Raw genomic sequence first — 12,429 nt, 5'->3', positions numbered from 1 at the left:
CTCCAGGACAGCAACGTTCCCACCCTCCGTATTAGGAACTGGGAAGGAGTGACCTGTGTCTGCTCTCGAGTGATCGAGTATGTGGGAATATTCTAGAAACCATCTGTCCTTATGGATGTGTCTCTGTGTGTTTGGGGAGGGAGGGTTTCTTGTGGTAGATGTCACATTTTTGTAAGTAATTCCGACCTTCCCATTTGTTATTCCAGCTCCAATTATTTTAATAAATCCCTGAATACAGGGACACATTTGAAAATCTCACTGGGTCCCCAATCAAACGGGTCCCTTTGCCTCCAGGCTGATGGATAATGGGTTTGTTTTCCTTCCTCACAGTTAACGTAGTGACCATCTACGTCCTGCTTTATAAAGATTGTGGATTGTCTCCATGTGTCAGACGTTACCTGGGGGCCATGGCAGCGGCGGATCTCCTGGTCATTATCCTTGACCTGATCCTGAGACACATTCCCATTGTTTATGAGGAACAGTTTTATTTCCTGAGGGACTCCGTCCCCGTGTGTAATATCCACGCCGTCCTGCTTTATGCAGCCACTGACTGCTCTGTCTGGTTCACCGTTACTTTCACCTTTGATCGGTTTGTGGCCATTTGTTGCCAGAAGCTGAAAAGTAAATATTGCAGAGAGAAAACGGCGGCTGTGGTTCTGGGAGCAGTGACTGTGCTGAGCTGTTTAAAGAACATTTCCTGGTATTTTATGCTCAAGGCTCGGTATTGGCTGATGAACGCCCCCTGGTTTTGTTATGTAACAGAGGCTGTTCAATCCTCCATTGTCTGGGTCACAATCGAGTCCCTCCACCACATTCTAACCCCGGGTGTCCCATTTCTCCTGATTCTGCTGCTCAATGTTCTCACCGTCAGACACATTTTAGTGACCAGCAGAGCCCGCAGGAGACTCCGCGCTCACACCAATGGGGACGCTCAGTCTGACACTGAAATGAGAAACCGAAAAAAATCCATCATTTTACTGTTTGTGATCTCGGCCAATTTCATCCTGTTATGGTCAACGTTAATGCTGTTTTCTATATGGAGACGGATGTGGTGGATTGGGTATCGGTCTGTGTATCTCCATTACTTTGTGCAGGAATTGGGCTTCATGCTGCAGCTCCTCAGTTGCTGCACAAACACCGCGATTTATGCCGTGACCCAGACTAAGTTCAGGCAGCAGCTGAAGAATGTGCTGAAATATCCCTTCACCCAAATCCATCCATCCATCAAATTCCCTCATTAATCAATCAATCCGGGATTTTCTCATTTCAGTTCAGTGTTTCAGCGATGGAGCAGCCTGTCGCTATGGTAACAGACTGAGGGGAGCGCTGGTTTGTCCATCCTTATCCCCCAGGGGGGTTACAGGGAAACATTTCAATGTTTCTCACAACTCAGGGGCCAGTGAGAAAAGGCACCATCCCACTGACTGTATCCATCACTTCCATTTGTAACCAATAACAATGTTGATTAAATCGTGCCGAGCAGCAGAGTGACCGATGTTGTTGTGTGTCTTTGTGTTGGAGAAGCTGAGCTGGAGAGAGACAGACTCAGCCCCAAGTCCTGGTCCTCAGTGAAGGGGAGGGCACCGCGCCCTGAGCTCAGGAGCTGGGTTTAACTCCCTCTGTCCCCCCCCACACTGCAGCCTGGCCTCCCCATTTCCTCACCCCCACTTTTCCTCCTCAATTCTCTCCCTCTCTTTCTGCACACTCTCTCTTTCTCACCACCTCTCCCTTTCACTCTCCCTGGTCCCCTCTCAGACATCCCCCCCAACCCCGGTTTCTCCACCTGCCTCCACTATTCTTTCTGCCTCACTCTCCCCTCTCTCTCACACCCCCAACATGAATTTCTCCACCTGCCTCCATTCTTCTCTCTCCCCCTCACCCTCACTCTCTCTCTCTCCTGCCGTCTCTGTCTCCCTCCTGCAATTCCGTCTCTACCCCCATTTTCCCCGAACTCCTACATCCCGCATCTCTCTATCGTCTCACCCCCAACCCCCACACGCAGCCTCAACACCACCCCCAGTCTCTGGGTCAGAGTAAGAGGGAAGGACCTGGGAGATCGGACTATGTCAGATCTAGAGGAAGGGTGGGAGAGAGATTCAGTCAAAGAGAAACGATGGGAGGTGGGGAGAGAGAGAGAAACGGAATTCAGGGGATCGAGAGTAAGAGAAGTTGGAGAAAGAGTGATGGAACAGGGAGAGAGAGAGCAAGAGAGAAATAGGGTGAGAGGGGGAGAGAGAGAGAGAGAGAGACAGGGGAAGAGATAATAAAGAGGGGCGAGAGAGAGGGGCGAGAGAGTGAGGGTGAGAGAGAGGGGAAAAGGGTGGAAGAGAGGGGGAGAGAGGGGAGAGAGAGCAGGGGAGAGAGAGTGGCCAGAGAGAGTGGGTAGAGAGAGTGCGGAGAGAGAAAGTGGGGGAGAGAAAGAGGGGAAGGAGAGAGAGGGGAGAGAGAAAGGGGAGAGAGCGCGGAGAGAGAGAGGGAAGAGAGAGCAGATAAAGGGAGAGGGAAATGAGCGAGAGGGGAGTGAGAGTGGGAGAGAGAGGAGGGAAGAAAGAGGAGGGGAGAGAGAGGGGGGACAGAGAGGAAGAAAGAGAGGAGGAAGGAGAGAGGAGGGGGAGAGTGGAGGGGACAGGAGGGCGTGAGAGAGGAGTGGGGGTAGAGAGAAGAGGGTAGAGAGAGGGGGTTAGAGAGAGGGTGAGGAGAGAGTGGGGTAGAGAAAGGGGCATAGAGGGAGGGGCATAGAGAGAGGGTGTAGAGAGAAGGGAGAAGACGGGGGGAGAGAGTGAGATGGGCAGAGAGAGGGCTGGGGAGAGAGACAGGGGAGGGAGAGGATGGGGGAGAGAGAGAGGGTGGGAGAGAGAGAGGGGAGGCCGAGGGAGTGGAGGGTGAGAGAGGGGGCGGGAGAGAGAGGGGGAGGGAGAGTAAGATGGGAGGGAGAGTAAGAGGGGAGGGCGAGAGAGGGGATGGAGAGAGAGGGGAAGGACAGGGAGAGGGGAGGGAGAGTGAGAGGGGAGGGAGATTAAGGGGAGGGAGAGTGAGAGGGGATGGAGAGTGAGAGTGGAGGGCGAAAGAGGGGAGGGAGAGAGAGGGGAGTGGGTGAGAGGGGAGGAAGAGTGAGAGGGGAGAGAGAGTGAGAGGGGAGGGCAGGAGAGAGGAGAGGGAGAGAGAAAGGAGGGAGAGAGAGTGGAGGGGAAGGCGAGAGTGAGGGGAGGCGAAAGAGAGAGGGGACGGCGAGATAGAGGGGAGGGCAGGGGTGAGGGTGAGAGGGGGGAGGGCGAGAGAGGGGGAGGGAGAAAGAGAGCGGAGGGTGAGAGAGAGGGGAGGGAGAGTGAGAGGGGAGGGAGAGTAAGAGGGAAGGGAGAGTAAGGGAAGGAAGAGTGAGAGGGGAGGGAGAGGGAGACGGGAGGGTGAGAGAGGGGAGGGAGAGTGAGAGAAGAGCGAGAAAGAGAGGGGAGAGAGAGTGAGAGGAGAGGGAGGGTGAGGGGGAGGGAGAGTAAGAGGGGAGAGAGATTAAGAGGGGAGGGCGAGAGAGGGGATGGAGAGAGAGGGGAGTGGGAGAGAGTGGAGGGAGAGTGACAGGGTAGGGAGAGTGAGAGGGGATGGAGAAAGAGAGGGGAGTGTGAGTAAGAGGGAAGGGAGTGTGAGAGGGGAGAGAGAGTGAGAGGGGAGGGCGAGAGAGGGGGAGGGCGAGAGGGGGGAGGGGAGGGCGAGAGAGAGGGGAAGGACAGTGAGGGGGAGGGAGAGAGAGGGGAGGGAGAGTGAGAGGGGAAGGAGAGTGAGAGGGGAGGGAGAATGAGGGGAGGGTGAGAGAGGGGGAGGGCGAGAGGGGGGAGGGGAGGGCGAGAGAGAGGGGAAGGACAGTGAGGGGGAGGGAGAGAGAGGGGAGGGAGAGTGAGAGGGGAGGGAGAGTGAGAGGGGAGGGAGAATGAGAGGGGAGGGTGAGTAAGAGGGGAGGGAGAGTGAGAGGGGAGCGTGAGGGAGAGGCGATAGAGAGAGAGGGGGAGAGCGAGGGGGGAGGTCGGGGGAGGGCGAGAGAGGTGAGGAGAGGGCGAGAGAAAGGGGAAGGACAGTGAGGGGGAGGGTGAGTGAGGGGGAGGGAGAGTGAGAGGGGAGGGAGAGAGAGTGGAGGGAGAGTGAGAGGGGAGGGAGAGAGGGAGGGAGAGTGAGAGGAGAGGGTGAGAGACAGGAGGGAGGGAGGAGGGAGGTAGAGAGTGGAGAGCGAGAGTGAGAGGGGAGAGAGGGGGTGGGATGGAGACGGGAAGGAGAGGGGGGAGAGTGAGAGGAGGGTGAGAGAGGGGAGGGTGAGTGAGAGGGGAGAGCGAGAGAATGGAGGGGAGGGTGAGAGAGATTGGAGGGAGAGTGAGAGGGGATGGAGAGAGGTGAGGGCCAGAGAGGGGAGGGTGGTAGAGCAGATGGTGAGAGTGGGGAGGGCGAGAGAGGGGAGGGAGAGAGAGGGGAGGGAGAGAGACGGGAGGGAGAGAGAGGAGAGGGAGAGTGAGAGGGGAAGAAGAGTGAGAGGGGAGGGAGAGTGAGAGGGGAAGAAGAGTGAGAGGGGAGGGAGAGTGAGAGGGGAAGAAGAGTGAGAGGGGAGGGAGAGAGAGGGGAGGGAGAGTGAGAGGGGAAGAAGAGTGAGAGGGGAGGGAGAGTGAGAGGGGAAGAAGAGTGAGAGGGGAGGGAGAGTGAGAGGGGAGGGAGAGTGAGAGGGGAGGGCGAGAGAGATGCAAGGAGAGAGAGAGGGGAGGGAGAGAGAGGGGAGGGAGAGAGAGGGGAAGGAGAGAGAGGAGAGGGAGAGTGAGAGGGGAAGAAGAGTGAGAGGGGAGGGAGAGTGAGAGGGGAGGGCGAGAGAGATGCAAGGAGAGAGAGAGGGGAGGTCGACAGAGCGGAGGGAGAAAGAGAGGGATGAGAGAGTGACAGGAGAGGGAGAGTGAGGGGGAGGCAGAGTAAGAGGGGAGGGAGAGTGAGAGGGGAGGGAGAGGGGAGGGAGAGAGACGGGAAGGAGAGAGAGGAGAGGGAGAGTGAGAGGGGAGGCAGAGTAAGAGGGGAGGGAGAGTGAGAGGGGAGGGAGAGAGGGGAGGGATGGAGACGGGCGGGAGAGAGAGGGGAGGAGGAGTGAGGGGAGGGTGATCAATGAGAGGGTGAGAGAGATGGAGGGAGAGTGAGAGGGAAGGGAGAGAGAGGGGAGGGAGGGTGAGATGGGAGGGCAAGAGCGAGGAGAGAGAGAGTGAGAGGGGAGGGCAAGAGAGGGGAGGGAGAGTGAGAGGGGAAGGAGAGTGAGAAGGGAGGGTGAGAGAGGGGAGGGATAATGAGCGGGAGAGTGAGAGATGGGTGGGAGGGAGACGGGTGGGAGACAGAGGGGAGGGAAAGTGAGAGGGGAGGGAGAGAGGGTAGGGATGGAGACAGGAGTGAGAGAGAGGGGAGGAAGAGTGAGGGGAGGGTGAGAGATGAGAGGGTGAGAGAGAGGGAGGGAGAGTGAGAGGGGAAGGACAGTGAGAGGGGAGGGCCAGAGCGAGGGGAGGGAGAGAGAGAGGCGAAGGAGAGAGAGGAGAGGGAGAGTGAGAGGGGAAGGAGAGTGAGAGATGGAGGGAAAGAGAGAGGGGAGGGCGAGAGAGATGGAGGGAGAGAGAGAGGGGAGGGAGAGAGAGGGGAGGGAGAGAGGGGAGGAATGGAGACGGTAGGGAGGGAGAGAGAGGGGAGGGAGAGAGAGGGGAGGGTGATCAATGAGAGGGTGAGAGAGAGGGATGGAGAGTGAGAGGGAAGGGAGACAGAGGGGAGGGAGGGTGAGATGGGAGGGCAAGAGCGAGGGGAGAGAGAGTGTGAGGGGAGGGAGATTGAGAGGGGAAGGACAGTGAGAGGGAAGGGCCAGAGCGAGGGGAGGGAGAGAGAGAGGCGAAGGAGAGAGAGGGGAGGGAGAGTGAGAGGGGAAGGAGAGTGAGAGATGGAGGGAAAGAGAGAGGGGAGGGAGAGAGAGGGGAGGGAGAGAGGGGAGGGAGCTTGAGAGGGGAAGGACAGTGAGAGGGGAGGGCCAGAGCGAGGGGAGGGAGAGAGAGAGGCGAAGGAGAGAGAGGAGAGGGAGAGTGAGAGGGGAAGGAGAGTGAGAGGGGAGGGAGAGAGAGAGGGGAGGGTGAGAGAGAGGGGAGGGAGAGAGAGGGGAGGGAGAGAGGGGAGGGATGGAGACGGTAGGGAGGGAGAGAGAGGGGAGGAGGAGTGAGGGAAGGGTGAGAAATGAGAGGGTGAGAGAGAGGGATGGAGAGTGAGAGGGAAGGGAGAGAGAAGGGAGGGAGATTGAGATGGGAGGGCAAGGGCGAGGGGAGGGAGAGTGAGACGGGAAGGAGAGTGAGGAGGGAGGGTGAGAGAGAGGAGGGAGAGTGAGTGGGGGAGGGGAGGGCCAGAGCGAGGGGAGGGAGTGAGAGGGGAGGGTGAAAGAGGGGAGGGCGAGACAGCGGGGAGCGCGAGAGAGAGGGGACGGAGAGTGAGAGGGGAAGGAGAGTGAGAGGGGAGGAAGAGTGAGAGTGGAGGGCGAAAAGAGGGGAGGGCGAGAGTTGGGGGAGGGAGAGAGAGTGGGAAGCGCGAGAGAGAGGGGAGGGAGAGTGTGAGGGGAAGGAGAGTGAGAGGGGAGGAAGAGTGAGAGGGGAGGGCGAGAGAGAGGGGAGGGCGAGAGAGGGGAGGGAGAGTGAGAGGGTAAGAGAGAGGGTAGGGAGAGTGAGAGGGGAGGGAGAGAGGGGAGGGATGGAGACGGGAGGGAGAGAGAGGGGAGGAAGAGTGAGGGGAGGGTGAGAGAGGGGAGGGCGAGAGAGAGGGGAGGGCAAGAGCGATGGGAGGGAGAGTGAGAGGGGAGGGAGAATGAGAGGGGAGGGCGAGTGACACGGGAGGGATAGTGAGAGGGGAGAGTGAGAGAAGGGAGGGAGGGAGACGGGAGGGAGAGAGAGAGGAGGTAGAGTGAGAGGGAAGGGAGAGTGAGAGGGGAGGGCCAGAGCGAGGGGAGGGTGAGAGAGGGGAGGGCGAGAAAGGGGAGGGCGAGAGAGAGAGAGGTGAGCGAGAGAGGCAGTTGAAAGAGAGGGGAGAGTGAGAGAGAGGGAGGGTGAGTGAGGGGGGAGGGCGAGTGACACGGGAGGGATAGTGAGAGGGGAGAATGAGAGAAGGGAGGGAGGGAGACGGGAGGGAGAGAGAGAGGAGGGAGAGTGAGAGGGGAGGGAGAGTGAGAGGGGAGGGAGAGTTAGAGGGGAGGGCCAGAGCGAGGGGAGGGTGAGAGAGAGGGGAGGGTGGGAGAGGGGAGGGCGAGAGATGGGAGGGTGAGAGAGAGGGAGGGAGAGAGAGGGGGAGGGGAAGAGAGGGGGATGGAGAGTGAGAAGGGAGGGCGAGAGAGGGGCGGGCGAGAGAGATGGGAGTGAATAGAGAGGGGAGGGCGAAAGAGGGCAGGGAGAGAGAGGGGAGGTAGAATGAGAGTGGAGGGAGAGTGACAGGGGAGGGAGAGAGATTGGAGGGCGAGAGAGAGGGGAAGGCGAGAGAGAGGGGAGGGCGAGAGAGAGAGGGGAGGGTGAGAGAGAGGGGAGGGTGAAAGAGAGCGGGGAGGGTGAGCGAGAGGGGAGGGTGAAAGAGAGAGGGGAGGGTGAGAGAGAGGGGAGGGTGAAAGAGAGAGGGGAGGGTGAGCGAGAGGGGAGGGTGAAAGAGAGAGGGGAGGGTGAGCGAGAGGGGAGGGTGAAAGAGAGAGGGGAGATTGAGAGTGCGGAGTGCGAGAGAGCGGAGTGTGAGAGCGTGGAGGATGAGAGAGGGGAGGGCGAGACAGAGGGGTGAACGAGAGAGGGGGTGAGAGAGAGGGGAGGGCGAGAGAGAGATGGGAGTGCGAGAGAGAGGGGAGGGCAAGAGAGAGCGACAGGGAGAGAGAGAGGGGAGGGCGAGAGAAGGCGACAGGGAGAGAGATGAGAGAGAAAAGGGTGCAAGAGCGTGATTGAGAGGGTATGAGAGATCGAATGAGGGAGAGAGTTTACGAGAGAGATGGGGGAGCAAGGGGGAAGACTGAGAGAGAGGGAGGGGGATAGAGAGAGGGAGAGAGGGGACAGATACGAGAGAGAGTGTCTGACAGAGAGAGAGAAAGAGAGACAGTGAGCGAGCAAGAGAGATGGTTGAGACAGAGAGAGAGAGAGAGAGAGAGAGAGAGAGAAGGGGCGGGATAGAGAGAGAGAGAGAGAGGACTGCAGAGAAAGAGAGGTGGGAGAGTGAGAGAGAGAGGTTGTGAGAGAGAGAGAGAGTGAGAGAAGGGAGAGCAAGATAGAGAGACGGGCCAAGTGAGAGGTAGAGAGTTGAGAGAGGGGCGAAAGAGAGAGAGGTCGCAAGAGACGGAGGGAAGGCCGAGAGAGACAAAGACAGACCGAGACAGAGGGGTGAGAGATGAAGAGAGGGTGCGAGAGCGATGAGGCAAGAGCGAACGGGGGGAGAGAGGTGGCGAGAGAGAAAGAGAGAGGCAAGAGAGAGAAGCAAGAGAGAGGGGCGAGAGAGAGAGCGAAACTGATGGGAGAAAGACAAGAGCGAGACAGATTGAGAGAGGAGAGAGAGGCGGGTGATAGAGGGAGGGATAGAGAGAGAGAGGGAGAGAGTGACTGAGAGTGGGGTGAGACAAGGGTAAGAAAGAGTGAAAAAGAGAGAGAGAGAAAACGAGACAGAGAGGGAGAGAGGTGAGAGTGAGAGAGCAAGAGAAAGGACAAAGCAAGGGTGGGAGAGAGGGAGAGTGTATATGGAAGAGAGGGTGAGGGAGAGAGGGAGAGAATGAGTGAGAGAGAGCAAGAGAGGGACGACAGAGGGGCGAGAGAGGTGCGACAGAGAGAGAAAGGGGAGAGAGAGGAGTGAGAGAGAGAGTGAAAGAGGAGAGAGGGGGAGAGAGAGGGACAGAAACTGCGAGGGGGAATAGAGAGAGGGATAGAGAGAGAGCACAAGCGAGCGAGGGAGACCAAGCGAGTGAAAGAGAGACGGGGAGAGCGAGAGAGAGGAGGACAGAGAGAGAGAGATGGGGACAAGCGAGAGACAGAGTAATGAGAGAGAGGGGTGCAAGAGAGAGAGGAGCTGGGGGGGGGAGGACTGAGAGAGAGAGAGAGAGACGGAGAGAGAGAGCAACAGACAGACAGAGAGAGAGAAAGAGCAAGAGTGAGAGAGAAGAGTTGAAAGAGGGAGGGAGGGCAGAGAGAGGGAGACAGAGACACAGACAGACAGACAGAGCACAAGCAATAGAGAGAGAGCACGAGTGAGAGAGAGCGAGCAAGAGAGAGAGTGAGATGAGACAGAGAGGGAGGCAAGAGAGAGGGAGAGAAGGAGGGAGAGAGAGACCGTGAGAGCGTAAGGGAGGGTGAGAGGGTGAGAAAGCGCGAGCGAGATGAAGAGAGCGAGAGGAAGAGTGAGAGAGAGAGAGGGGGCAAAGAGAGGGATAGAGATAGAGCGGGAGAGAGAGAGAGGAAGAACAAGAGAGAGAGGATGCGAGCGAGGGACAGAGGGATGAGAGAGAGAGAGGGCACAAGAGCGAGACAGAGGCAGTGAGAAAGGGAGGGAGAGCTGAGAGAGCTGAGAGAGCTGAGAGAGACAGAGAGACAGACGGTGTGAGAGAGATAGAGGGGGCGAGAGAGAGATAGAGGGATGAGAGAGAGGGAGAGAGGGGCAAAAGACACAGACAGAGGCAGCAAGAAAGGGAGGGAGAGCTGAGAGAGCAAGAGAGTCCGGGAGACAAAGAGACAAAGTGAGAGAGAAAGAGGGGCGGTGGGGGGGGTGGGGCGGGAGGCAAGAGGGGGATGGAGAGGGGGAGGGAGCGGGAAGGGGGCAAGCGAGATGGCAGAGAGAGAGGGCAGAGAGAGTGGGGGAGAGAGAGGGGGAGAGAGAGGGGAGAGAGAGGGGAAAGAAAGAGGGGGAGAGAGGGTAGAGAGAGTGGGGGAGAGAGGGGGAGAGAGAGGGTGAGAGAGAGGGGAGAGAACGGGTGTAGAGTGGGAGTGAGATTTTGGGGAGAGGGTGGGAGAGACAAGGAAATAGAGGGGGGAGAGAGAGGGGAGGAGAAGGGGGAGAGAGAAGGGGAGAGAGGGGTGAAAGAGAGGGGGAGAGAGAGACGGGGAGAGGGAAGGGGAGAGAGAGGGGAGAGAAAGGGTGTAGAGAGGGAGTGAGAGTTTGGGGAGAGAGTGGGGGAGCGACAGGGAGAGAGTGGGAGAGAGAGAGGGGAGGAGAGAGATAGGCGTGAGAGAGCGAGGGTGAGAAAGAGAGAGAGTGAGTGAGAAAGAGAGCGTGGGTGAGAGAGAGGAGGGTGAGAGAGGGGTTGGGGGTGAGAGGGGTGTGAGAGAGAAGGGGTGAGAGACAGAGGGGGTGGGACAGAGAGAGAGAGAGAGACAGTGTGGTGAGAGAGTGACATGGGAGACAGAGAGGGTGAGAGAGAGAGAAAGAGAAGGTAAGAGAGAGAGAGGGGTGAGAAAGAGGGAGAGTGAGTGAAACAGAGAGAGTGTAAGTGAGACAGAAAGAGCGTGAGTGAGAAAGAGAGAGCTGGTGAGAGAGAGGAGTTTGAGAGAGAGGGGGGGTGGGGGTGAGACGGGGATGAGAGATAATGGGTGATGGAGAGAGTGAAAGTGGGAAGGGGGAATAGGGAGAGTGGAGTGAGAAGGAGAGTGTGTGAGAGAGAGTGGGGTGAGCGAGAGGGGTGAGCGAGAGGGGTGAGAGGGGGAGGAGTTAGAGAGAGAGCGCGGGGTAAGAGAGAAAGGGTGTGAGAGGCGATGAGAGAGAGGGGTGAGAGTGAGGGCGTGAGAGACTGAGGGTGTGAGAGAGTGAGGGGCCGAGAGAGTGAGGGGGTTTGAGAGAAGGGGTGGTGAAAGAGAGAGAGGCAGTGAGAGAGAGGGAGTGTGAGAGAGAGGGGTGTGAGAGTGAAGGGTGAGAGAGAGGTTGAGAGAGAGAGGGGGTGAGAGAGAGAGGTGGGTTGAGAGAGAGGGAGGGTGGGGGTGAGAGAGAGAGGGATGAGAGAGAGAGAAGGTTGAGAGAGAGGGGTGGGAGAGAGCGGTGAGAGAGAAGGGGTGAGAGAGTGACAGGGTGGAAGAGAGGGGTGGTGGGAGAGAGGGAATGAGAGAGAGAGAGAGCTGGGTGAGAGGTCGGTGAGAAGGAGAGGTGGGAGTGAGTGACAGCGAGGAGGTGGGGGAGAGAGAGGGGGAGAGAGAGGGAGGGTGAGAGAGAGAGATGGATGTGAGAGAGAGCGAGGGGTTGAGAGAGAAGGGAAGAGACTGAGGGGGTGAGAGAGTGAGGGGATGAGAGATTGAGGGGGGTTGAGAGAGCAGGTGGTGAGAGAGAGGGGTGTGAGAGAGAGAGGCTTGACAGAGAGGGGTTGAGAGAGAAAGAGAGGGGTGAGAGAGAGTGTGAGAGAGAGTGATGAGAGAGAGGGGGGTTGAGAGAGAAAGAGAGGGGTGAGAGAGAGAGGGGAAGGGAGAGAGAGGGATTGGTGAGGGGGTGAGAGAGTGAGGGGATGAGAGAGTGAGGGGGGTTGAGCGAGAGGGTGGAGGGTGAGAGAGAGGGGTGAGAGAGAGCGGGGTCGAGAGGGAGGGGTTGAGAGAGAGAGAAGGGGGTGAGAGAGAGTGAGGGGTTGAGAGAGTGGTGTGAGAGAGGGGGCCGAGAAAGGAGGGGAGAGAGGAGGGGAGAGAGCGGGAGAGGGGGCAGAGGGAGTGAGAGGGGGCAGGATTGGGGGCAGAGAGAGAGGGCGCAGAGAGGGGGGAGAGAGATGGGGAAGAGAGAGGGGGAGGGAAGGGTGAGAGAGGGGGGAGAGAGAGGGGTAGAGAGGGGGAGAGAGATGGGGAGAAGAGGAGGAGAGAATGGAGGAGATGGGGAGAGGGAGAGAGAGGGGGAGAGAGGGGGTGAGAGAGAGTTGTTGAGAGAGAGGGTGTGAGAGAGAGGAAGTCAGAAAGAGCGGGTGAGAAACAGGGGTGTGAGAGAGAGAAGGGGTGTGAGAGAGAAGGGGTGTGAGACAGAGGGAGTGGGAGAGAGAGGGAGATGTCGGCTAAGAGAGAGAGAGTGGGGTGAGAGAGTGAGATGGGAGTGATAGAAAGAGGGTGTGAAAAACAGGGGGAGAGAGGGTGTAGAGACTGGGGTCAAGAGAGGGGGTAGAGAGAGGGGAGAGAGAGAAGGGAGAGAGTGTGGGAGAGAGAGGGGGTGAGAGAGAGGGGGTGAGAGAGAGTGGGTGAGAAAGAGAGAGAATGTGAAAAAGAGAGAGTGGGAGAGAGAGAGGTGTTGAGAGAGAAGGGTGGGTGAGGGGGTGAAAGAGAGAGAGTGAGAGAAAAAGAGAGAGAGTGAGAGAAAAAGAGAGAGAGTGTTGAGAAAGAGAGAGTGTGAGTGAGAAAGAGAGAGCAGGTGAGAGAGAGGGGGTGAGAGAGGGGTGTGGGGTGAGAGGGGGTGAGAGACAGAGGGGGTTGGACAGAGAGAGAGAAACTGTGGTGA

The 12,429-nt window shown here is 58.2% G+C and overlaps 1 long non-coding RNA gene across 1 annotated transcript in view; it reads right to left on the bottom strand.

Annotated features, from left to right (window-relative positions):
• Window positions 1–284: 284 nt before the first annotated feature.
• The window catches only part of LOC140456839 (uncharacterized), a 57,420-nt gene continuing 45,275 nt past the window's right edge, over window positions 285–12,429 (bottom strand). Inside the window, exon 3 of the long non-coding RNA XR_011953176.1 lies at window positions 285–614. This is a non-coding gene — a long non-coding RNA (uncharacterized lncRNA). The remainder of the gene's footprint in view (window positions 615–12,429) is intronic.

The sequence above is a fragment of the Chiloscyllium punctatum genome, chromosome 31 (assembly GCF_047496795.1).
Source record: "Chiloscyllium punctatum isolate Juve2018m chromosome 31, sChiPun1.3, whole genome shotgun sequence".
Taxonomy (NCBI): domain Eukaryota; kingdom Metazoa; phylum Chordata; class Chondrichthyes; order Orectolobiformes; family Hemiscylliidae; genus Chiloscyllium; species Chiloscyllium punctatum.
This window is presented reverse-complemented; position numbering and strand designations above follow the sequence as displayed.